Source organism: Symphalangus syndactylus, chromosome 3 (genome assembly GCF_028878055.3).
Source record: "Symphalangus syndactylus isolate Jambi chromosome 3, NHGRI_mSymSyn1-v2.1_pri, whole genome shotgun sequence".
Lineage (NCBI taxonomy): Eukaryota > Metazoa > Chordata > Mammalia > Primates > Hylobatidae > Symphalangus > Symphalangus syndactylus.
Window position 1 is genome coordinate 132,736,658 of NC_072425.2, and position 23,820 is coordinate 132,760,477.

Consider the following 23,820-nt stretch of genomic DNA (forward strand, 5'->3'; position numbering starts at 1 on the left):
TCTCTCATCGTAGCTGTGACCCAAGGCTCTTTTCAATCTTTCAGGCCTAGCCACGATCTCAGCTCTGTTCCTTCTGAAATCTTCTCCTTTTGCTCCCAGTTGTCTGTATCTCTTATAGCTCTTAATCACAGTTTGCTTTGAGTCCCGATTTTGAACTTGAGGAGGACAGGGATTATATCCTCCTCTTTTTGTCTTCCTTACTCCAATTCCAGAGTTTAGCACTCTACACACCTTTATATATAGTAAGTGTGCAATACATTTTAGATTTTTTGTAATAATAGATATCATTTATTGAGCAATTATTATGTGCCTTTCTTTTTATATACATTATCACATTTAATCCTCATAACAATCCTATCATGTAGTTATCTACATGAAGCAATTATTCATACAAAAAAGGATTTCTTTTTTATAGATGTGGGAATTAAGACTCTGGAGAGATGAAATCATTTACTGGTCACATAGCTGATGAGTGGATGAGCTTTGTTCCAAACACAGGACTATCCGTTTCCAAAGACTGTGTATTATGTGCAACTGGGCTAAACCCAGCACATCTTTCACTGGTCATATCCTAACCCCCAGGTCGGCTGCACACTCAGCAACTTCCAGCTCTTAGCATGCTTTGGTTCTATGAATGGGAAATAGCTACTGAGTAGCTTGGAAAGATTGCAACTCCATCCTGCTTGAGTCAAGAAATGCCCAGGGCAGCAGAGGCCAGCCTAGTTTAGCAGGGATGTAAATATTAGCATAGGCATTACGTGAAAGGTCTTTAAAGGATATAAACAGCCTGGCCAAGGGGGAAGATGGAGGATCCAAGGAGTCCAGCAGCAGCCATAGAGTCAGAGACACTTTGAAGAATATGGTGTGATGAAGTGCCAGGAAGACTTGCCTGTCAATGAAAGACTCTCTAATACATCTCAGCTGACAAAAAGCATGGGAGAAGGTCAGTTCCAATAGAAAAAAATGCTGGTGAGAAACTGAGATTGAGGAGATAGCAGAAACTTGGCATTAGAGTTCCAGAAGGCCGGAAAGACGAGTGAAGGGATACATGAAAATAAATGATTGATACTACTACTAATAATAATATTGATTGATAATGTGATTGCTAGGTGCCCAGCACCGTGCAGTGTAAGAAGGTGAGTAGCTATGTAGCCATACACCATAGACATGATTATTTCAGAACCCAAGTTCACTCCTTTTTAATATTTCTTGACTGTTGATACTTAAAAGGACTCTCAACCTCATCTGATTCTTTCAACAAGCGTTTGCTCATATCTACTCTGTGCATGCCACTAGGATGTGCCCTGGGGAGATGGATGAAACTTGTGCTCTAACCTGGAGGAACTCTCAGTCTACTGGTGGACAAGGAGCATACATACCTACAATGGAGTGGGGTGTTTGTTATTAGAGATGTTTGTTACTATTAGTGTACAAGTGTTCTGGGAAATGGGAGGAAGATTTCAGAGAAGAGGTGGTATCTGAGTGGAGAATACTTTTAAGAATGGAAGGAGTCGGGTGGAGAGTGAGGGGAGTGCATTGTGAGTGAAGGTGACAGTTTCATAAAAGCTTGAGGCTGTGACAATATATGATATGTTCAAAATGGCTAAACGGGGACTCCTGCATGTCTAGGGTTGGGATATGTGAGAAGCTGCAGTAGGTAGAACCTGAAAGATATGGTGGGATAAGATAGTGAAAAATATTTCAAAGACATTGTTAAATCAATCATCATGTTTATTTATTGAGCATCTACTATGTGCCAAGTATGGAATCTGGCACTGGGACTACAATGACAAGTAAACCAGAGTTGGTCTCTGCTTCACCTGTAGGATGACCACATGTTCCAGTCTCCTTCTTGTCCTGGAATAATTATTAATAACATCTCCTTTTACTTTCAAAAGTATTCTCATTTACACTATAAGTTGTATGATCATGCTACCTCAAAATTTCAGAAAGACAAACATTAATCAAACAATCACCCAATATATAACTTCAAATTGTACTAGATGTTATGAAAGAAAGATGCAGAGGGCTATTACAGCAAGCATTGGAAAGCAGCTTCATTCTCCAAAGGAATTTATACTTCTCTGCAGGCAAAATAGAGACAGAAGGTTTTTAAGTTGGAGATCAGATCTTAGTTTTAGAAGTCATGGCATTTTTGTGCTTGTTGAAGATTTCTCTCTCTCTCCTCTCCCTCTCTCTCTCTCTTTTTTTTTTTTTCAGAGTCTCTCTCTGTCACCTAGGCTGGAGTGCAGTGGCGTGATCTTGTCTCACTGCAGCCACCACTTCCTGGGCTCAAATAATCCTCCCATCTCAGCCTCCCAATTAGCTGGGACTACAGGTTCCTGCCACCATGTCCGGCTAATTTTTGTATTTTTTTTTTATAGAGATGGGGTTTTGCATGTTGCCCAGGCTAGTCTCAAATTTCTGGGCTCAAGGTGATTTGCCCACCTTGGCCTCCCAAAGTGCTGGGATTACGGGCATGAGCCACTGTGTCTGGCCCCTCTCTCTTTCTCTTTAATGTCTCCTAGTTATTATCAATAAGAATTGGAAAAAATCCAATTTTCCTCGTATAGCCTTTCACAGTGTAGATATATTTTTTTCATCAGAGTTGCAGAGTGAAAACTTCAAAGCAAATATGTCAGCCAAAGCTCACTTTCTGTTCTAGCTCTGCCTAGAACCGGCTGCCTGACCCCGGACAAGTTACTTCTCCTGAGCCTTGGTTTTCTCATCTTTTATTTTTATTTTTGTTTATTTTTTAGAGATAGGGTCTCACTTTGTCACCGAGGCTGAAGTGCAGCGGTGGGATCATAGCTCACTGCAGCATTGAACTGTTGGGCTCAAGAGATCCTCCTGCTTTCAGCATCCTGAGTCCCTGGGATTACAGGTGCGAGCCACCACTCCGGGTTCAGGTTTTCTCATCTTTAGGAAGGCAGTGGTCATTCCCACCTGCAGGGGTGGCTGTGAGGGCTGGAAATATGGTGAGTAAAGTGGCTAGGACAGTGCCAGCCACGTGGTAGGCATTCAAAAAACAGCACCTACTTTTGTTAGGTTTTCTGAGCTTGTGATTGTCTCAGAATGAGTGCTATGACTGGTGGAGAAATGCATTTGACAGAAGACACAACACTGTCTACAACAGGGGAGAGAGTGGAGGTCAGTGGGCAAGGAAGGGAAGGGAAAGGGCTGCCAAGTGTTTCTGCCACTAGAAGGAAATTGGGTTGGAAAACAAACACCTGCCCTTTTTAGTTGGACTCTACATGGCCCTTAAGAACCAGAACCTACAGACCTGGTGAGCCAAGCAGAGTAAGTAAGAGGCATCTAATGGTGTACGTACCAAAAATCCAGACCACCCTGCATAACCAGGACCTCCTGGGAACGTCTGGGAAAATCAGACAGTGAGGCTCCATCTTGCTTTTGTCTTCTCTTCCTCATTCCTCGGGCTTGTATATAACTCCCTCTGTGGGCAGAGGAAGGCCCCGATAGAGGGATGCGGGCAGACACTGCACTGAGTGAGCCTGAGAAGATGGGGACAGAGAGGGCTGCATGAGGTTGGAGGGAGGAGGAACCAGGAGCCTCCGCCCAGTGGTTATTTTGGAGCTAGAAGTGCTGTGACCACTTCCGTCCAGGTCTGGCTTGTGTCCTGACTGGGAGACCAGGCTGCTGGAGTCTGCATCTCATTTTATTTCTGATTTTTCTCTGGTGTTGTTCTGCTCTGTGTTGGTTTTCGAGGGCTGCCATAACAAAGGACCAGATCCTGGATGGTGGTTTGTTTTCTCACTGCTCTGGAGGCTAGAACTCCAAGATCAAGGTGCTGTGAGGATTGTTTCTTCTGATGCCTCTCTCCTTGGCTTGTAGATGACCACACCCTCCCCGAGTCTTCACATGGTCTTTTCTCCATGCGTTCTTGTCTGTGTCCTAATCTCCTCCTTTTATAAATGCCCATCATAATGGATTAGGACCCACTCTAATGACCTCATGTCACCTTTATTACCTCTGTAAAGACCCTGTCTCCAAATACAGTCAAATTCTGAGGTACAAGGTGTTAGGACTTCAACATATGAATTTTGCAGGGATGCAGTTTAGTTCATAACAGACAGCTGGGCAAGTTGCATCTTTGATCTTCATCCCTCAAGAGAGGAAAAGTGGCTTGGTTGGCCTACTGAGCCTTTTTCCTTGGAGAGGAGTTGAATCAGGAGGCTGAAACAGTGCAAATCCCTCTCTAAATCCTCTTGGCTTTACCCAGAGCCAATGGGTAATCCACTGCCTGCTTTGGGGTTCCTGGATGCTTCCTCTTGCCTCCTCAAGCCTGCTTTTAGGATCTGGGATCTGCTTTGTTTCTGGTGGAGAAATAGGTGTCTACTCTGAAATTACCTCTCTTCGGGACTGTTCAAATGTATTTGTCTTGTCTTTTGCAGACGTTCCTTTAACAGAAAAGAGCTCTCAGCCCAGAAAGATCCCATGCAGGGGGCTCGCCTACTGCAGGATAGGAGAGCCAAGGAAGTTGCCACTCTTTTTCCATTCACCCCTTCCTTCCTCTGCAGGGAAAGGCAGGAGACCACACCTGTGGTTGTGATATCACAGACACGCTGAGATCCACAAATGTGTCATTAGCCCACCAGGTTGGCACAGAACGGCTGCATCTGAAGGTGATTTAACACAGGTAGAACCCTACTTACTGATGGGCAAGCTTCCAAAGATTTGCTTGTAGCTTAGTTATTATGAATCAGGAGTGTTTTCCTCTCATAGAAAAAGTGTTAAATGCAGGGGGAGGTTTTCAGGGAACTCCTCAAAAATCTATCTAACTCACACATAATTAAAATACGAAATATGATCATTTCTATCCCCAACGCCCAAATTTCATATATGCCATTGTTCCAGTGGGAAAATATATTGTGAATTCCAACTGTATGTATCAGGACCAGTGCTTCTCGCTCATCAGTGTAGCTCACCTGACAGTAGCTTCGTGGAAAGAGGGTGTTTCTGGGAGGGAAAGAAGGATGATATTGGGCCAGATCCTTCTGGACACCAGTAAAATATGTAAAGGGTGTAAAATATTAACTTTTTTTGTTGTTGTTGGTTTTTTTTTTTGTTTTTGAGACGCAGTCTCACTCTGTCGCCCAGGCTGGAGTGCGGTGGCGTGATCTCCGCTCACTGCAAGCTCCGCCTCCCAGGTTCATGCCATTCTCCTGCCTCAGCCTCCTGAGTAGCTGGGACTACAGGCGCCTGCCACCAGCCCGGCTAAATTTTTTTGTATTTTTAGTAGAGACAGGGTTTCACCATGTTAGCCAGGATGGTCTCGATCTCCTGACCTTGTGATCCGCCCGCCTCGGCCTCCCAAAGTGCTGGGATTACAGGCGTGAGCCACCGTGCCTGGCCAAAATATTCACATTTTTAAAAGCAGGACCATATAGTTGATTATACTTAGGTCTCATGGTAATCCTGCAAGGATAAGTATTATGATCTCCATTCTAGAGAAATGGAGAGTGAGACTCAGAGATGTCAAGAGACATTTCAGGCTCACACAGCAGAGACAGTTGCTGCTCTCAGAATGGAATGCATCTCGCATCTGCATCTGACCTCTAGGTCAACCTCTCTTCAGCTTGGCTGTGGTAGGGAATACAATTTCTGGGTGTTAATGTGTCCAGCAATCCAGGCTAGTGTGTCTGGCAGGAGGCAGGAGCCCATTCTTCTCTAGGAATGACTATGACCTTGGGAAGGGCTAGGACAGGGCAATTCATACTGCTGCCGTGTGAGGGCTGGGCAGAGGTTTGGAGATGATGGCAGCCTATGCAGACTGCGGAATTTTTAGGATAAATGGTGATTTTCCTCCTTGGTGATTTCCCAAGGCCACTGAGGCCTGACAATTCTGGCAGGGAAACCAAATTTAAATGAGTCCCTTTTCATGTCTGCCTGAGGGGTAGACATTAGTCAGAGAGCTAACAACCTTCCCTGACTGTTTCCTGTGTTCTGAACACGGTATATGGGGGTTGTGAAGAAACACAGTCATTGTTCCAAAGGTATTTTATAGCTGGACAAAATGAAACAATCAAAGAACCAAATACACACAGGAAATGTAGAACAAGTTAGGGTAGATTCCTCCACCCTGTGAAGTGAACTGCAGAGGGCACCTGTGGGCATCATCAGTTAGGGGTGGGCTCACTCAGAAAAGGCTGCTAACTCGGCCATGAAAAGTGCTATAGAATGTGAGAATTGGAAAGGTGTTTCGACTTTGAGTTCAACCGTTGTATTTTCTTTCAGATCAGAAAACTGAGGCTCAGGGAAGTTAGTGAATGGCCTATGGGTTTTTCTTTTTTCTTTTTCTTTTGAGACAGGGTTTCACTCTGTCACCCAGGTTACAGTGCAGTGGTTCAATCTAGGCTTACTGCAATTTCCACCTCCTGGGCTCAAGTGATCCTCTCACCTCAGCCCCCTAAGTAGCCGGGACCACAGGTATGCACCACGATGCCTGGCTAATTTTTTTTTTTTTTTTTTTTTTGAGACGGAGTTTCATTCTTGTTGCCCAGGCTGGAGTGCAGTGGCGTGATCTTGGCTCATCGCAACCTCCGCCTCCTGGGTTCAAGTGATTCTCCTGCCTCAGCCTCCCAAGTAGTTGGGATTACAGGCACTGGAAACTATGCCCAGATTGTGTGTGTGTGTGTGTGTGTGTGTGTGTGTGTGTGTGTGTGTGTGGTGTGTATTTTTAGTAAAGACAGGGTTTCTCCATGTTGGTTAGGCTGGTATCAAACTCCCAACCTCAGGTGATCTGCCTGCCTCTGCCTCCCACAGTGCTGGGATTACAGGCGTGAGCCACTGAGGCCGGCCTGCTAATTTTTTTTTTGCAGACATGGGAGCTTCCTATGTTGCCCAGGCTGGTTTCAAACTCCTGGGCTCAAGCATTCTGCCCTCATCGGCCTCCCTAAGTGCTGGGATTATAGGCATGAACCACTGTGCCCGGGCCTGGCCTAAGGTTTTAAGCTAGTAAATGGGAAAGAGAGGATGAGAATTCAGGTTTCCTCGCTCTCTCTCTAGTTGCTCATAGTTACATTGGAAGGGGATGGGGAAAAGAACAAATTGAAAAAGATGTCAGAGGAAGGGAGTGGAGAGAGTGCATTTTATAGACAGGAGTCCATGTGGAGGAGAGGTAAGAAATTGGGTAAATAAGGGTGTGGGAACCAGGTGGCCAGAGGCCTTGAAGGTTGAGTCGATAAAATTTTTGTGTCTTTCCTGATTGGCAATAAGGGACAGAGGGATAGAAAGACAGCTACGCTACTCCCAGGGGCATCTTCTGCTGACATTGTTTGTATAATAAAAATGCTTATTCTGCAAATAGCCCATTTTAAATCAGATGCCCGGACTTTTGGCTTGTTGAATTCACCTAGTATGGTAATCTGGGCCAGAAATTTTGAGCTCTTTGCTCTACACTGAAATATAATGTATAAAATCCCAGACCTTGCAGACTCTTCCAGTCAAGCCTCTTGTTTCTTAGTCTGACCAGTGATAAGGACCTTTGCTGCTCAGAATTGAATTCCCATTGGCCAGATCTCAGGCCTGCCTTCCCTTTCCCCACATATCTTGAGTAGGACCCCATAGGGCTCCTTAAAGAAGCAGCCTTGTGTGTGGATGCTGGATAGGGACAGAAGAGAAGTGGGAGGGCAAGGAGCCTGCTGGGGAGGCCATGAGGCTACATGGCTTGCAGCCGATTCTCTGCTTGCTGCCATTGGTTTGTCGGTATTGCAGAAACATGGCTCCAGCACCAGGGGAGAATGTCAGGGTCAAGAACTGCAAATTGTAAACCACAGTGAAGTGAGATGAATCAATCTGCAGTGACCTAAGAGACAGGAGGAAAGCCTGCTAACAGGAGGCTTAGAAAAGTCTCCTGGATGTGCCCGGCTGCAGGAGACCATGGCCAGGCCAGCTCTGTCCCCTTAGACAACCAGGCTTCGTCAGATTTGATCATAGGGTTGTCAGGGAGCAGACCAGGCCAACTGGGACCAGATAGTATCTTCTCTGCAGTGCCTTAAGAGGTCAGGGTTGAAGATGGTTCTTTGGAGCAAGCCAGCTTTTCTATTGCGGTCACAGACCGTGGAGAGGAAAGCAACACTTTTGTTTACATGGTTGTCATTCTTTTCTGATTTGTAGTACATATTTGTTAAAGAAAATGTAGAAAACCTACAGGAGAAAGGAGGATATTATCCACAATCATACCACCAAAGGTAATCACTGTTAATATTTTAGGGAATTTCCTTCCAGTCTTTTTTTTTTCTGTGCATACATACCTTAAAATAAAATTCGAGTCATATTGTATTCGCATTTTTATAGTTTCTTTTTTCATTTAACATTATATGATGAGCCTATTCCCGTCCCTTTCATATTATTCTACAATATCTTTTTTTAATAGTTTCATGGTATTCAATTTTGTGCATTTATATACATTTAGTTAATCTTTATAACTGGATATTTAGATTTCCTGCAAATTTGCACCATTGTAAACATTACTGCAATGAACATCTTTGTATTACAATAATCTTTGACCACATTTCTGATTGTTTCCTTAGGAGACACTTTCCTAGAAGTGGAATCACTGTTTCAAAGGCCCTTGTTATATGCTGGTTAATTGCCCCCCTCAACTCCCCCCACCTGAAGTGTTCAGTTTACAATCTCATTAATCAGTGGCTATGACAGTGCCCATCTCACTGCACCTTTGCCAGCACTGTGAATTATTATATTCTTTTAAGTGGAAGGTTGCCTTTTCAGAGTCATGCTCAGCTGACTGATAGCATAAGCTTTGAACATGGCAGCTAATTTCTTTGTTTATTAGCAGAGCTTAGCAGATCTACATGTGGGAGCTTAGAAAACTTGGGGAGGAAAGAAGGCTGTATCTAATCCACAGGCAGCCATGTGTACAGAGAGGGAGAGAGGAGACCTGTGTATGAGGGGGTACTTGATTCATCCTTCTCCAAATCTCAAAGTGTATGAAGCTGCCAGGCAAAACCCCTCCTCCAAAAGCTCTTGCCCAGAAATGCTTCCTGGCTGATCAGGAAATGAGAGAACAAAGCGAGCCTACACAAAGACGGGCTTAGTACTCTGGAAGGCCAGCGATGTGCAAAGCCCCTGATGCTAAGCAGAAATGAAAACGCTAATGGTGAGACACCCAAAGAAAATGTATTCCATATGCACAGGCCAGCTGGCTGCAAAGGAATACAAATGCAGTTAGGGATTAGCCGGCAGGAGCAAGAGCAGCCCGGATAACTTGGGAATTGCTTTCCAGCTTGCTTAGGCCAGTTGTAGCTAAAGGTACTTCAGGCACTGAATTTGACCTTTTTTCTGACTCTGGCATCAGAGAAACTTATCAGTGTTGCAGCCCATTTTAAATAATCACAAGCCCCAATTTATTGGACAAGCCCTGTGGAGTTTCAGGCGCCTACTCTGCACCCAGCACCCACGCTAGTACTTTTATGAAACATATATACTCCCCAAACAATTCCGTGAAGTAGGAGTCATTATCCCCATTTCTTAGATGAGAAAATTGATGCACAGTGAGATAAGTAACTTGCACAATTCATCAAAATGGTGGAGACTGGATCTTAAATCAAACCTGTCTGGCCTCACTCTCTGTGTTCTTTCCACCACCATGCTTTTGTAGGGCTTGATTTTGGGCTGCTGCATTACAAGTGCTCCCCAGCCCTTCTGAGTCTGCCTGTGCTGGCTAATACAAGGCAACAGGCTTCTTATTCTGTCCATCACATTCTGCTGTGCTAGTGGAGACACAGCAGAGATAAGAATGAGGCATCCTTAGGGTGGAAAGTGGCCAACAGGTCTTGGCATGTACTTCTTTATGGCTGGTGAGCCAAGTCCTTGCGGACAAGACATTCCGAGAGTGCCCTGGTGATGGTTGGGGAAGTGGTGATCTAACCTTATGTTTTCCCTGCTATGGAAGCTGCAGGCACAGAATTCCTAGAAGATAGACCCTCAGAGAAATGGCTCCAGTGTCCATGGGAGGGTTGCAACTTTTTGGTCATCAGACTGCAGGCTGTGGCTGGAAGAAATGCTTTTCCTATCTCTGACTTCTCTTGAGACCTCTGTCTTGTCTTGCAAGAGAATTTCATGGGAGAATTTCATGGGTGTCAGGAAGTAGAAGGGATGTAGAAGGAAAGAGGAAGTATGACTCCTAAGGAATCTCCAGGAGACCTGGGAAATTGGCTAGTGCCCAGACAACCCCTAACTTCCCTTCTCATTAGGGCCTCCTCAAACTCCCCCAAATTCTCCCACGGCAACACACATTGTGCTGACCCAGGAGAATCTTAGTGCTGAATTGCTATTTTGCTGGAAAAGCACTGGACAGACAAGAATAGGACTTTTTTTTTCTATTAAAAAAAAAAAAAAAACAAAACAAGACAAAAACCAAAGCACAAAGCTTTTAAGTTAAGTGCTGGGGATTTGATGGCTCAGAGCAAAATGGGGAATAGCTATTGTCTAACTGAGAAAACCCAGGGTCCTCTAGTCTGGGGTGGGTCAGTCCGTGGGTAGAAGGTGACCCATCCATGGTTTTGCTCAAATCCGGGTACAGTCTCTGTACCCAGATTCTGAGGCTTCAGAATGTGGCACACCTAGAGGATACTAATGTTCGTAGCATTTACTGAGTCCTGTGTGTGAGCCACAGGTGTTAAGTGCTAGGTATGTAATCCTATTTAATTCTCTGGGCATTGCCGTGGGGCGTCATGCCCATTTTGCAGGAGGGGACATCGATGTTGAGAGAGGTGTAGTATTTGCTCATGATCACATATGTGGTCGGGGCAGAGATGGGATTCAAACCTGGAAACCCACAACCAGAGTCTGTGCTCACAACACGATCCTCTATGATTCTGCTTTCCAGGGACCAAGGGTTTATGCTTTAGGAAAAAATATGTAATTTTTTTTCCTTGGTCCTTGAGTATTACAAATAAATACCCATGGTAAGGCCTTTGGGAGAAGTTTCCAAGTCAATTCAATACAATTAAAAAGGATCAGTAGGACCTAACCCATCCGTTGGGATTCTGGTGTGTCCCTGAGTAGGACAGGTGGTCAAGAGCATGGCACTGCTGTGTCTGCTCTCCGTCCCTGCCGAAACCACTCTTTGTTCTTGACAAATAAACAGCCTTGAAAGGGGTTACTCCAAATGGGTACAGTGTCCTCCTTCCCTAACCCCATGGCCTAACTGTATGTTTCAGAGGAAAATCCTTGTTTGGCTGAAGTAGGAGGAATCATAAAAACACACTGGGCTTTAGAAATTGTAAATATCTGCACAGTGAGATGGATGAGGATGATGGATAGATGCCAGAGGAAGCCTGGATGTGAGAATCTGGCAGACAGAGATGGATGTGAGGAAACACAGGGAGTGAGAGGAAAGCAAAAGGCAAGAAGCCACATGCATGGGTGGAGATGGCAGCTCAGGAGTGGCCGGAGCCTGTAAAGCCGCAGGGACTGGGCTCAGTGAATGCAAAGGGAAGGCAAAGGCAAGGCCGATAAGATTCTGTGGCAGGGATAAGGGGAGTGTGGCCCCTTGGGCAAGATGCACTCATCACAGACAAAAGTTTGCGAGCGTGCCCAAGGTTTCCCGGAGAGGAGTAGGTGGGACTCATGCTAGATACAGAGTGGCAGTTCTCACAGTGTAGCTTCTAGACCGGCAGGATCAGCACAACCTGGGAACTCATTAGAAATGCACATTCTCAGGCCTCGGCCCAGATCTGGTGAATCAGAAACTCTGGGGCCCGGTCCAACATTCTGCGTTTTAACAAGCCCTTCAGTTGACTTTGATGCATGCTAAAGTTTGAGAGCATCCCATATGGAGGAATGGGGAGAATGAAGAGGGCGAGATCAAGAAGGTGTAGAAGTCTACAGTTTAGGGTATGTGTCTGATGGAAAAAAGGCAAAGAGCCATTTCATTCTAGTAGAAAAAGTGGGCAATACATGGGAAATGCAGAGGGTCCTCAGAGGAGGGCAAGATAATGTGAGGAGCTACGCTTAATCATTGCTGGGACAAAGTGAGATGTGCAGGAAGAAAGAACAGGATAGTGGAAGGTTCATGAGCCAACCTGGGGACAACGCAGCCTAGTGAGGGGCCCATGATTGTGATGGTGTCAGAGTGCTAACAGGCCTCCCCACACAGTGCACCTCAGGTTTCCATCGACCTGTAGAAGAGCACTGGTGTGTTCAAGAGACACTAAAAGAGGGGTGCTGCAGAGAATTGAGGTTCCCAAGGACTTGGAGGAGTAGCCTCTGCTCCCAATTCCTTGTCGTCCTGGCAGAAATTCAACCAAGGGCTAACATGCCCAGAGAGCCTTTTGTTTGAATGTTGCCTTTTTCCCCTTCCCTCACAGAAGCTCTGAGCTCGCTCCTCTAGGTGACAAGCACTTACAAGGCAGGGTCTGGGTCACCACTGTACAGAGTGTGCAGGCTGTGCCCCATGCACAGGGTGATGTGCCATTAGGTACCGAGTTCAGTGTTCATGTTGTGTTGACAAGAGCGGGAGAAGCCTGATCAGGGGAGGTGGGTGGGTCAGACGACCTCAGCCTTCCAGCTCTCTGTTTCTACAAAACCAGTTGATGAATGTCTCTCCCATCTTCATCAATCTGCTTTTCTTATTGTTATTTTCTTTCTTTGTGCGTTCCTGTTATTGGAAAGAAATGGATGGACTGACAGCTGAAGCTGCTTCTCTCTGAACCTTGACCTTTTGGTTGCCTTGCTTAAGGCTGATGCCCAGACAGCCTGCACAGACAGGGCTCCCCAGACATCCCAACCGCCAGTCCTCAGCAGCAGAAGGCCGCAGGTTCCGGGCACCTCACTAGTACTCACTTATTACAACAAAAACCTTGTAATGGCCCAGGGAAACTTTTGCCTGGGTAAATAACCATTACTGAGCTTATAATTTTGAAAATGTTCATTTTGGGCCTTTTTAATGTAGGTTCAAATCTGCTCTGGAGGTTGCACTTTAAGAAAAGGCACTTTTCTGTAACTTTCCATTTGAATTAGCTGGCAGACCACCTGGAGGCCTCTGAAGAACCACATCTAGAGACCCACTGGGTTAGCACACGGCCTGGGTGGAGGGCAATGGCCGCCGCTTCTGTTAATAGATAGAAGGAACAGGCTAATGAATTTGAGCGGGATTTGTTTTTTTAAACCCAACACTCAGTTGAAAGCAATATCCATTAGTATAATGCACTGAACACCGCCGTGAACTCTTATGTTGATTGGAAGAGACAAGTCATAAATTTCTCCTATTAAAGTTCTTGACTCACAATATCAGGCAGAGACTAATGACTTAAAAATAATATGTGCAAATGTCATCAGAATACAGATGACCTGGGTTCTGGCCCCAGCAGGGGATGCGAGTCTGATGTCCTGGACAAAGCAGAGTCCATTAAATGTTTGGGGTGGGCTACATGGCACCATATTTCAATAGGAATATTTTCTTTTCAATCAAAGGGAGGTACTCCGGTGACGTCTGTGGGGACTGTATTTCCTCAATAAGGCAGTTTTGAGATGAAGGTGAAAGCACTGATTTAGGAAACCCGAGGAGACCCTCAGCAGAGAGTTCTGGTTGTCATGTGCTCTGAGTTGGGATCACTTGCGGAAAGGCTTCAGCAGGGCACACCCCGTGAGGAAGGCAGTGAGCACAGCCTGGATACTGGATGGGTTCCAGCCTTCGGCGTTGCTTTAAGTCCCACCTTCTCAGTCTTTCCGCATCATTATTTGAGAGGTGTTGCTTCCTTTTACCCCAACCATACCCTGTCCTCACACGAAATCCTAGTGCTCCCTCCTTCCCACTCACTCTCCAGTCAACCCACGATGCACTTACCCTGGGGCGGGAACCAACTTAACCACAGAAACCTATTATTATGTGTATATTTGTATAAATGAATGTTTATTGCAGAATAGTCTCTGCATATTCTTCCTGCCAGCGTGGACTTTATTTTCTAATGGGAATTCTTGGATCTGTGTTTCTTGATTTGGTCTGCTCTTGACTCTATCCCACTCCTGCTCTGCCATCTTAGTCATCCACAGTCTCTAGTGGCTCAGGCAGGGGCATTACCCAATCTCTAATTGAGTGAGGGTACATGAGCATTCTTAGGACTCCCTTTAGAAGAAAGGAATGAGCACAACTTCTAGGGATTTGGGGCCCAGGCTGGAGAAAATCCTATCTTTGATGAGGTTCAAGGTTTTATTTCTAAGCACCACAGCTGCCCGGGAAAGACATCTGGCTCTGGGAACTGACCTCATAGAGAATTGGGCCTGGCTATCTGCATTTCAAGCTTGACTCCAGAACTCCCCCATCATGCTACCCCATGACACCCTATAAAGTGCAGAGCCAAGTCTGCCTTGGGGGAGACTCATCACAGTTATGCCGTCAGCACTATTTTATATGAAATCATGCCAGGGTTTACAGTCACCTAAGCTTGCTACAGGTGCCACAGTGCCTGGAGGATTAGGCAGGGGGTCTGCATTAATCCCCAACCAATCTTAGTGGAGACAGAGCCTGACTTGGATCCTGACATGAGAGGACACATCCCTGCCTCCCTTTTGCCCTGACCCCCTGAAGCCTCGTGCAGGAGAATGGAGCATCTAGAAAGCATCTAGTCTTGGGAGGTTCTGTAAGATCATTTCTCTCTCTTTCTTCCCTGTCCAGCCCCTCCCCACTTTTTTATTTTTTATTAACAAGGATGAAAGTAAATGTGAACTCGAAACAATAAGGCATGGAAAATCACAGAAATAATTAAGTTTTTAAAGATTTCCATGCTTGAATAAATTAGCCTTCCTGCAAATGTCACAACATTCAGAAAAAAAAATTGTAATCAATGGAGCACAATGCTTCCCTGCTCTTTATTTAAACGAAAGCTCCATTGGTGCGTTTCCTTTTACCCCTGCTCCTCCCCTGCAGCTGCTGCTCCCTGGCCCCCCTCAGCTTCAGGCAAGGGCACCAGACTCTCACATCAGCATATTCTGCTGCTGTTCCGAAAGGTGGAAGGATTGCAGGTGGGGGCAGGCGGTGGGAGGGCCACGCGGGGAGATTTCTCTTGGCCAGAGTGAGAGTATGCGTGCTTCTGGCGCTCCTTCGAAAGGTAGCAGAATCTAATCTCTCTATGGGGCTTGAGTTTTCCTAGGCCTCAGCCAAAGCTGGGAGTCAGGGAGATCTTTCCTTCAGCACCAGGATGAGAGTATGATGAGGAGTCAGACCTGACCCAACTCTGCAGGGAGAGGGATAGGGGCCATTTCCCGCCACCCTCTCCAGTGCCTTTCTCCCTTTTCAGGCATTTCCCCATCACCAGGGCTGGGAAGATTGCAGGAAAGCAGGCAGGAGAAAGAGAAAGATGGAGGGGAAAAGGGAGGACCCAGGTTCCCTGGGGCAGCAGTCCTGCCTTCGGCCACATGGACAGATTTCCATCGCCATCGAGACGCAGGGCAGATTGCTCGGCTAAAGAGTACATGCCACTGCGCTGCTGCTGCTGCTGACTTGAGTAGTGAGTGATGTCATGCTGGCTGCCCAGCCCTGCTATAATGCAGCTGTCAGGGCCCCGTGGGGAAAACTTAGGGAGAAATACGAGAAGTCTAAAAAGCAGCAAAAGGCCCAGTCAAGTGAAGGGAAATGGAATTACAGTAATGCTGAAAGCAGGCACACTGGAGAATTAAAACACTTGGTTTTGGAACCAGAGTGTACTCAACCTGGGTTATTAAATTATTTATTGTTTGCGTCTCCAGTAATGGGCGAGAGTAATGGGGAGAGCAATCAGCCAGGGCAGAGATTATTTTAATTATCAGGTACATTTAGGGCCGCCCCTGCATAGAGCCTGGTGCCCCTCAAGCACGGGGCCGAGTGACGTGGAAATGGGATGTTCAGGGCTTAATCAGATTCATCAGATCCATTCACTGAACTAACCCTGAAACGGGCTGTGTGGTGATCCTTCAGACTTAACATGGGGAATGGCAGCCTGTTTCCCAAGGACACCCCATGACCCAAAATGGTTCTGCTTTTACGACATTGTATGTTGATGGGTAGCCATCCCACGTGCCCCCAGTGACACATCCTGGCAGCACCACTAGGTGTGAAGTGAGCATGGTGAAGGGCCTAAAAGGAAGTGAGATGGGGTCTAGGAAATCGAAGCAGCCCCTGGGTAATCCATCCGGGCTGCTGTTTAGCTTTTGGCAGTCTGGGAGTTTGGAAAGGCAGGATAGTGATGTCAATGCGGCACTATTTCTTTTTCTTTTTCTTTTTTATTTTTGAGATGGATTCTTGCTCTGTTGCCCGGGCTGGAGTGCAGTGGCATGATCTTGGCTCGCTGCAATCTCTGCCTCCCAAGTTCAAGGAATTCTTCTGCCTCAGACTCCCAAGTGGCTGGGACTACAGGCGTGCACCACCATGGCCAGCTAATTTTTGTATTTTTAGTAGAGACAGGGTTTCGCCATGTTGGCCAAGCTAGTCTCGAACTCCTGACCTCAGGTGATCCACCCGTCTCGGCCTCCCAAAGTGTTGGGATTACAGGCATGAGCCACTGCAACCAGTTGATGCAGCATGATTTCTATGTGCCATGCACCAGGCATTGTGATAAGCATTTTACATATATTCTTTATTTGATCTTCATAGGACCCTCCTCAAGAAAGTAACTATGCATCACGGTTTGTTCCTTCTGATTCGTGCCTGTTGCCTCAGAGTAATTATTGAGGGCACCTGCCTCTTACTCTGAGAGTCCCTGTTTAGACCATAAATTGTTATGCCCATTTTGTGGGTGAGAAACTGAGGCTTGGAGATTTGCATAAGCCCTCCAGCAGTAAGTGACAGGCTTTACACTGGCTCTGTCTGGCTCCGGAGCCTGAACTCTTACATGTTTTACTACTATGCTGTACTGCTTTAGAGGTGGAGAACAGGGGAGGCAGGGAAATGAGATTGCTGTGGTTTTTGTCTTTCCTCTGATAAGTAGCAAAATCTAGTCTGTCTTTGGGGACTGTGGGATTCCTGGTTCAAAAGTCAGAGGCAGCCAGTTTGAGGAAGCAGAAGGTGCCTGTTGACTGACAGGTTAACAAGATGGTGTAAGAAGAGCAGCTACCCTCCTAATCCAAACCTCCAGGGTAGGCTTGTTCTCGTTCCAGGGTGCCTGGAGAGCCAAGGCTGGGACTAAAGGCAGCTCTTTGACACAAGGTGACCTAAATCTTCACCTCCCTCTTCTTCTTCTTCTTCTTTTTTTTTTTTTTTTTTTTTTTTTTAATTTCAATAGGGTTTTGGGAAACAGGTGGCGTTTGGTTACATGGATAAGTTCTTTAGTGGGGATTTCTGCGATGTTTCCATCACCCAGGAAGTGTGTACCCTGTACCCAATGTGTAGTCTTTTATCCCTCACTTTCCTCGCTCTTCTTTTTTTTTTTTTTTTTTTTTTTGAGACGGAGTCTCACTCAGTTACCCAGGCTGGAGTACAGTGGTACGATCTTGCTCACTGCAAGCTCCATCTCCCGAGTTCATGCCGTTCTCCTGCCTCAGCCTCCCGAGTAGCTGGGACTACAGGCGCCCACCACCACACCCGGCTAATTTTTTGTATTTTTAGTAGAGACGGGGTTTCACCATGTTAGCCAGGTTGGTCTTGATTTCCTGACCTCGTGATCTGCCCACCTCGGCCTCCCAAAGTGCTGGGATTACAGGCGTGAGCCACCGCACCTGGCCCCTCCTCGCTTTTCTTAAGGTCCAATTGTCTGGGCAAAGGGCCAGGAATCTGAGCCTCTGCTCCAGTCCTTGGCCTCTGGCCTGAAGCCATGAGAAGGGACAATAAGAAAACCACCCTCAAGTCGGCTTGATTCTCTGCCCATGACATACAAAGGCCCATCCAGTTTGCAGAGAAAAGGCTGGGTTAACCAGGCTGCTGTTGGTCATGTGGCTGTAAGTGGTGCCTGAGGAATCCATATTGCTGTTATTAACTTGCAAACTGTTGATGTAAAGGGTTGGGGTGGAATACTTTGCTTCTGTAATTAGAACTGGTTTCCTTTTCCTGCAAATTTGGGGACTCTCCTATTATTAATGACCTTTTTGGATCCATGCCCAGGATTTAGAGATATTGTCTTTGGATCTAGGTAATGAGGTCGCTACTGATCCTGAACAAATGGGAGAAGTTATTTAATAATTACTCTGCACTGTCTGTCGGTGACCTTTCATTTGTCGAGATGAGAGGCATCTGTTTATCATCACCCCCATGTGGAAGATTTTGATTTTCCGGGATTAGTTCTCCTGGATTGAATCCATTTTGCTTTCTGCCTTTTTAGAAAAGTTTGCCATTTAAAGGTACCACATGCTGTAGCATATGAGGGAGCTGCACCTGAAGTGATATGAGTGGGAACCAACTTAGACAGGCTGGAAACCCAAGTTCTTCTTAATCTGGGGTGCACAATCAACTTCTAGAGCTGACAGACGTGTGTGCTGCTGAGGCAAGTCAGTGGCTTGTCAGTGGTTTCTGGAGGCAAGATTTGAAGTTTGAGAGGAAATAAGCCTCAAACTATTGAGAGGAGGTAGGAAGAGATTAGGCTTTTTCTCTTTTCTGCACTTAACAGTGAGATGGATAGATGGCCCAGTGTGCTCAGTGGCTCTCAGCTGGGGAGAACGAGGATGCCATAATTGGGCAGACACTGTGGTGGACAGAACAGAGCCAGAGCTCAGAGAGGCTCTCTGAGGGCCCCCAAAGAGACGTTCCTCCCATACCAGGTCTTGAAGGGCTTCTGGAGGGCTTGGTAGAGACAACCTGGAAAGACGATGACAACGACTGAAGGCTTAGGATGGAAGCCAGATTAATTTGACTTGCACAGAGAATCATGTGCTGCCAAGGGTGAGTGGTGTCTTAAAGAGCCTGAGCCTATTACTTTACCTAGTTTTGTCTTCCTTTTAAAAATATCCCTGCTAAATGGCCGTTGAGCCACTGCTTGCATTTCTCCTATAGAGAACTCACCACTTCTCAATCCCCTGTGGTCTCCACTCCATTTCCAGCAATTCTCATAAAATTCCTTTTTCTAAAATATTGAGATTTAAAAAATCTGTTATTTTAACTTTAGCCCATTGACCTTTGCTCTTATGTTGGGGCATTAATTGGCATTTGTCTTCTTGCTTAGGACAGTCCTTCAGGCTTTGGAGCAGAGTTGTCATGCCACCCTATGTCTTCTGGTGAAACATTCCAGTGCTCTGTGTTTTCCATGAGCCATGCTTCCAAGTTCCTTCACCCCCCTGGCCACCCTCCTTAAAATCAGTCGTGTTTTCTGGCTCTCTGAATATGAGAATTGCAAACAATACTCAAGTCTGGTTTGTCCCTCACATACTAGAACAGGTTCATCTTCTCCTTTCATCCAGACGATATGGTTTTATTAATGCAATCTAAGTAAGGGAATTTTTAAAAAGGCGAAGGGGAAGCATGGTTGGTAGAAGGCCTTGAAATCCCTTCTGAAGAATTAGGTGGAAGAAGCCCTACGGAAAGACAACATTCCACAAGGCTGGCGAGACTTTCACAGGGAGGGAGCAGGCTGCAGGTGGTCCTGCCCTCTCCCCCTTCCCACAGCCCTTTGGAGCCCTTTCTTCTTCTTGGATAAACAGGGAAACCAGAGCTGGGATTGGGCAGGAGGAGAAGAGCAGAGAGCAGCTTGGAGTTAGAAGACACAGGGCAACAATGATTTGAGAGCCCCTCCATTTCTCACACTGACCCCAGAACCAGGCAGTTTCTCAGGGGAGAAGGCCCTGTGCTCCCAGAATGAGTGAGTGCCCTGTGTTATACCCCCTGAATGGTCTGCACCTCCACTTTGATAACATGCATCACATGTGTAACAAATGTTCAGCTTTGAAATTTCTCACTAGGTTGTGAGGGCACAGTCCCTACTTATCTGTTTAATGATCCTTAATCCACAGTGTCAAATACAGTGTAGGCACTCAACAAAAATGTGCTGGATAAATGAACAAAGAACAAATCAACGAATCTCCAGGAGTGCTTGCTCCAAGGTTTCTGTTGATGGGTTCTATCCATCAGTCCATTTGGAAGCTCCTATTAACTTGCCTAGTTCCAATTGGCTCTCTCCTCCTGTGGTGAATTCTCCACTGTCCAGCCACGTTAAGAGACAGAATAGAATCATGAAAACATAAAGGGGTTAGGGCTAAAGAGAACTTTAGAAGTTATGCACAGTTTGTTGATAAAAAGACTTTCTTCCCTCATCTGCACTCCACTAAATTCTCTCACTTCCTTTCTTTCTTTTCACATCCCAGCTCTACAAAGCAATTCCCTTGCAGATACCCTCAACTCCTTTTTTCCTATTTCTCTCCACTGAACTTACCTGGAAAAAACCCCGACTATCTGCTCACTTTGTTCCTGGCCTGAAGCAGCTTAGCATTACTGCAGAAAATCATCTTGAAATTGATAAACTGGGCTCCAAGGAGACACTCTCGACCCCTCCACCACATTGCAACCTGTCAGGTGCTACTCTTATTTCTGCTGCCCATTTTGGAGGACTGTTTCCTTGAGGTGGCCCATGTAGGTGTCTTTTCTACCTATCTACGCTTCTAGACTTGATCTGGAAAGGATCTTAGGGATCAGCTGATCTCCTACCTTTCAGTGTTTGTATCTTTAACTGGGAAACTTCCCTGTATAAAAAATCTTACGTGGAACTCTTCATTATAAAAGAGTGGAGTTGCTCTTGTTGAAAAATGCCGAGGGCCAAGGGCCAGGGTCTCTCCACGTGAGTCACCTACAGTATCTGCCATAGCACCTGAGGGTGTGTTTGTGCCTTAGGGCCTCAGCAGAGCCCATTGGAAATCACTGATTTAGCCTGCGAACCTTATTATCTGGATGAGGGAACCACTGTCCTGAGAGGTGACATCACATGATAGACCCTGGACGCAGCATGTTTAATCTGGGGGCTCCTCCCAGCAGAGCATGGCACCCCTTGCTCTGACCATCATGCTTTTTGGCTTCCCTCACCTGACTCTGATTCCCACTGAGCTGTGTGGTGGCCACCACTGACTCCTATTTGGATGCAGAAGGTCAGTTTCTCTGCAGACAGACGAGCCCTTTCAGGGCCACTCTCCCATGCACTCAGGCCCTGTAGCACCTCCCACCTCATCCTTCCTAGGGACTGAAGCCCAAAGCCTCTTACAAAACTGTCTTCTGAGGGCCCCTTGGCTGTCCTGTTTGTAAAAGCGTTCACAGTCAGCCATGCCTTTCATTTCCTTAATCTTAAATTGCATCAAAAAGGGAGAGATTAGAGGTAAAACCTCAATAAAGGACTGAACAAAAGCCTGCCCCCACTTCGGATTCTCACACCTAGCTTTGCCTTTTTCCCCTCCCTCTTGTCTGACAGACTGAGTGTATGAACCTTTTTTTTTCTTTTTTTTTAAACTTAGATTAAAACACTATTTAGAAAAGGCCCGCAAGTTTGAAGTCACCTCTGGTTCATACATTAAACATCAAATGTACATTAACTGTGAATTATGGTCATGAAAAGTAAATCCTTTAATGCCATTTTCTGTGTTCCACTGCTGAAGCTTAGCATTAATGGCCTCTTTGCAACTCTGTGAATGGATGGACTTCTTATTTTCTAGCTTTCAGCACCACACAGGCTTCTCTCTGTGCACCTGTAAACACACAGCCACGGGAAAAAGATTGAAGGGAAGTTTAAGCTCAGAAGCAGATCCACCTGGGTGGCAGGGGCCATTTATCCCCAGTGGGCAGGTGGCCACACCTAGTGTAGGACTACACTACTTGTTCTGTCGTAGACCCGGCTAGGATCAGCTTAATTGTTTGCTACATTAAGTTCTGAGGAACTGCAGTTATATAGGTGTCTAACTGGTAACTAGATCAAGCTATTGATCAGCAACCCTGACAATGGAGAAGCAGGTTTTAACATGAAGAGTTTCTCCAAAAGGCAGGTGCGGAAGCCAGCTCCTGGGAAACGGTAATGAATGACCATCACTGGATTGTGGCATGGAAGCCATGCTCTTGTGTTACTGAATGATCTGACTTCTTTCTGCTGTACCAGGATAAGAAGCAAAGAGAAAGAGTGATAGATATCCAAAATGTTTACTCTCATGAGAAGGACCTTTCTCCATTAAAACTGTGGGAGCTCTCCCACAGTGGAGTAAGACGCAAACTACCTGCAGAGGCTTTTGCTACAATCTGATCTAAAGCCCAGGAGGCCAGAAACATGCTGGAGTTGTGGACAAGCCTTAGCAGGTTTTGAGACAAAATGAGGAGAGTCAGAATGAATTACATCTCCTCCAAGCTGGGTTAAGAGACAAGATTAGATAAAGTAGAGATAATGATAGAAAACGATTTAAAAAGGCATTGAATTGCATTTCAGCGTTTATGCACCTTTAAAGCTTGCACTAAATTACACAAGTTATTTAAATACATTCTTTAATATTTATGCTTTGTTGTTTTAATAAAGACTTCTATTTTTAAATAAAAATGCATAATTAAGTGGAACAGAATATTTTCCTCTTTGACGTGCTTAATCATGCCTCTGGGAAGCTTAAGTTGTTCTGATTATAAAGTCCAGACACTACCATCTACTAAAGAGCAGCCTGCACTCAGTAGGTGCTTAATGAATACTTAATGATCAACTATTATGTGCCTGACCCTGTGTTAAGTTCTGGGACTACAATGGAGAGAGATAAAAAGGACATGGTCTCTGCTCTAATGGAGCTTGTAATACGATGAAGGTGTCAGACATTAGTTCTACAAATGAGTGTAGGCTTCCAAAATGAGATCAGTATTAGGAGAAATGGGAGCCCTGTCTGATGAGAGGGTATCACAAAGGAACCTAAACTGGTTGGAAAGGAGAGATCAGGAAGGCTTTCCTGAGGATGTAAGGGTTGGGTGGGATCTGAGGGTTAAGTAGGGGATTGCTAGATAGAAAGAGAGGAAGAGTATCCCAGGTTGAGCAAATAGTAACAGCAAAAGCCAGTGGGAGGAGGGAAAGTGGTGTATTTTGGGGTACCCAAAAGAAGGCAGGCGACTGGTTTGGCCAGCACAGGCTGTGCTGTGGGCCAGGGGGCACAGCTGGGCTGAGGAAGCAGAGTAGGAGCTGAAATCCAGCCCTGCTTTTCTTGCCAAGTGAGATCCCCCATGAGACGCTGCATCAGCTTAGAGGAAAGGGCATCATTTTTCCAACTGGGCTGTCCAGAAGGGGCACCTTTATCTAATTCTCTGCAGAGTGACCTAAATGCTAACATGACCCTGGTGGCTGCAGTGTATCAGGGGAGAGGGAGAGTGAGGCCAGGGAAAGCTGGAAAGGCATCCAGGGCCAAACACGCAGGATGGGGAGCCTGTATTAAGGATATGAGCCTTTCTCCTGCGGACGAAGAGGAGCTAATGAAGGGTTTTAAGTGTGTGTGTGTGTGATGAACAGATTTGCATTTTGAAAAGATCACTTGGGTTGCAGTGTGGGAAACTGATTAGAGGAGTATCAGAATGGAAGGGGGGTATGGTTTTGGGCAGAAGATCATGAGTTTGATCTTGGACTACTGAGTTTGATGCGTCTTGCAAGCATCCTAGTAGAAACGTCAAGCGGGCAGTGAACACAGACAAATTGTATGCATAGTACTTAGTTTCTTAGTTTTCAGTTGTCATTCCCCCGGTGTTGCCCCAGGGCACGCAGCAACTTAATCAGTGGGTCAGTAGGGAAAGAGGAGGAAGCTAACTACAGGCAGGTCGGGTACTGGCGGTGTTCACCCTGGTGCTAACGCTGTCTCACAAGTGATGGTGTCCGGTCCAAATCAGTGTCCCAGTGAACTCGGGAAAGCTGATAGATTCAGTTCAGTGAATGGATAACTCCAGCAAAGCTG

At 45.9% G+C, this 23,820-nt stretch overlaps 1 long non-coding RNA gene across 1 annotated transcript; it reads right to left on the reverse strand.

Moving 5' to 3' along the window:
• Positions 1-1,713: 1,713 nt before the first annotated feature.
• On the reverse strand, positions 1,714-4,534 carry LOC129479697 (uncharacterized). The gene is made up of 2 exons (XR_008656764.1): positions 3,332-4,534; positions 1,714-2,967 (listed from the first exon to the last, which is right to left on the reverse strand). It is a non-coding gene; the product is annotated as an uncharacterized lncRNA (long non-coding RNA).
• Between the last annotated feature and the right edge of the window lie 19,286 nt (positions 4,535-23,820).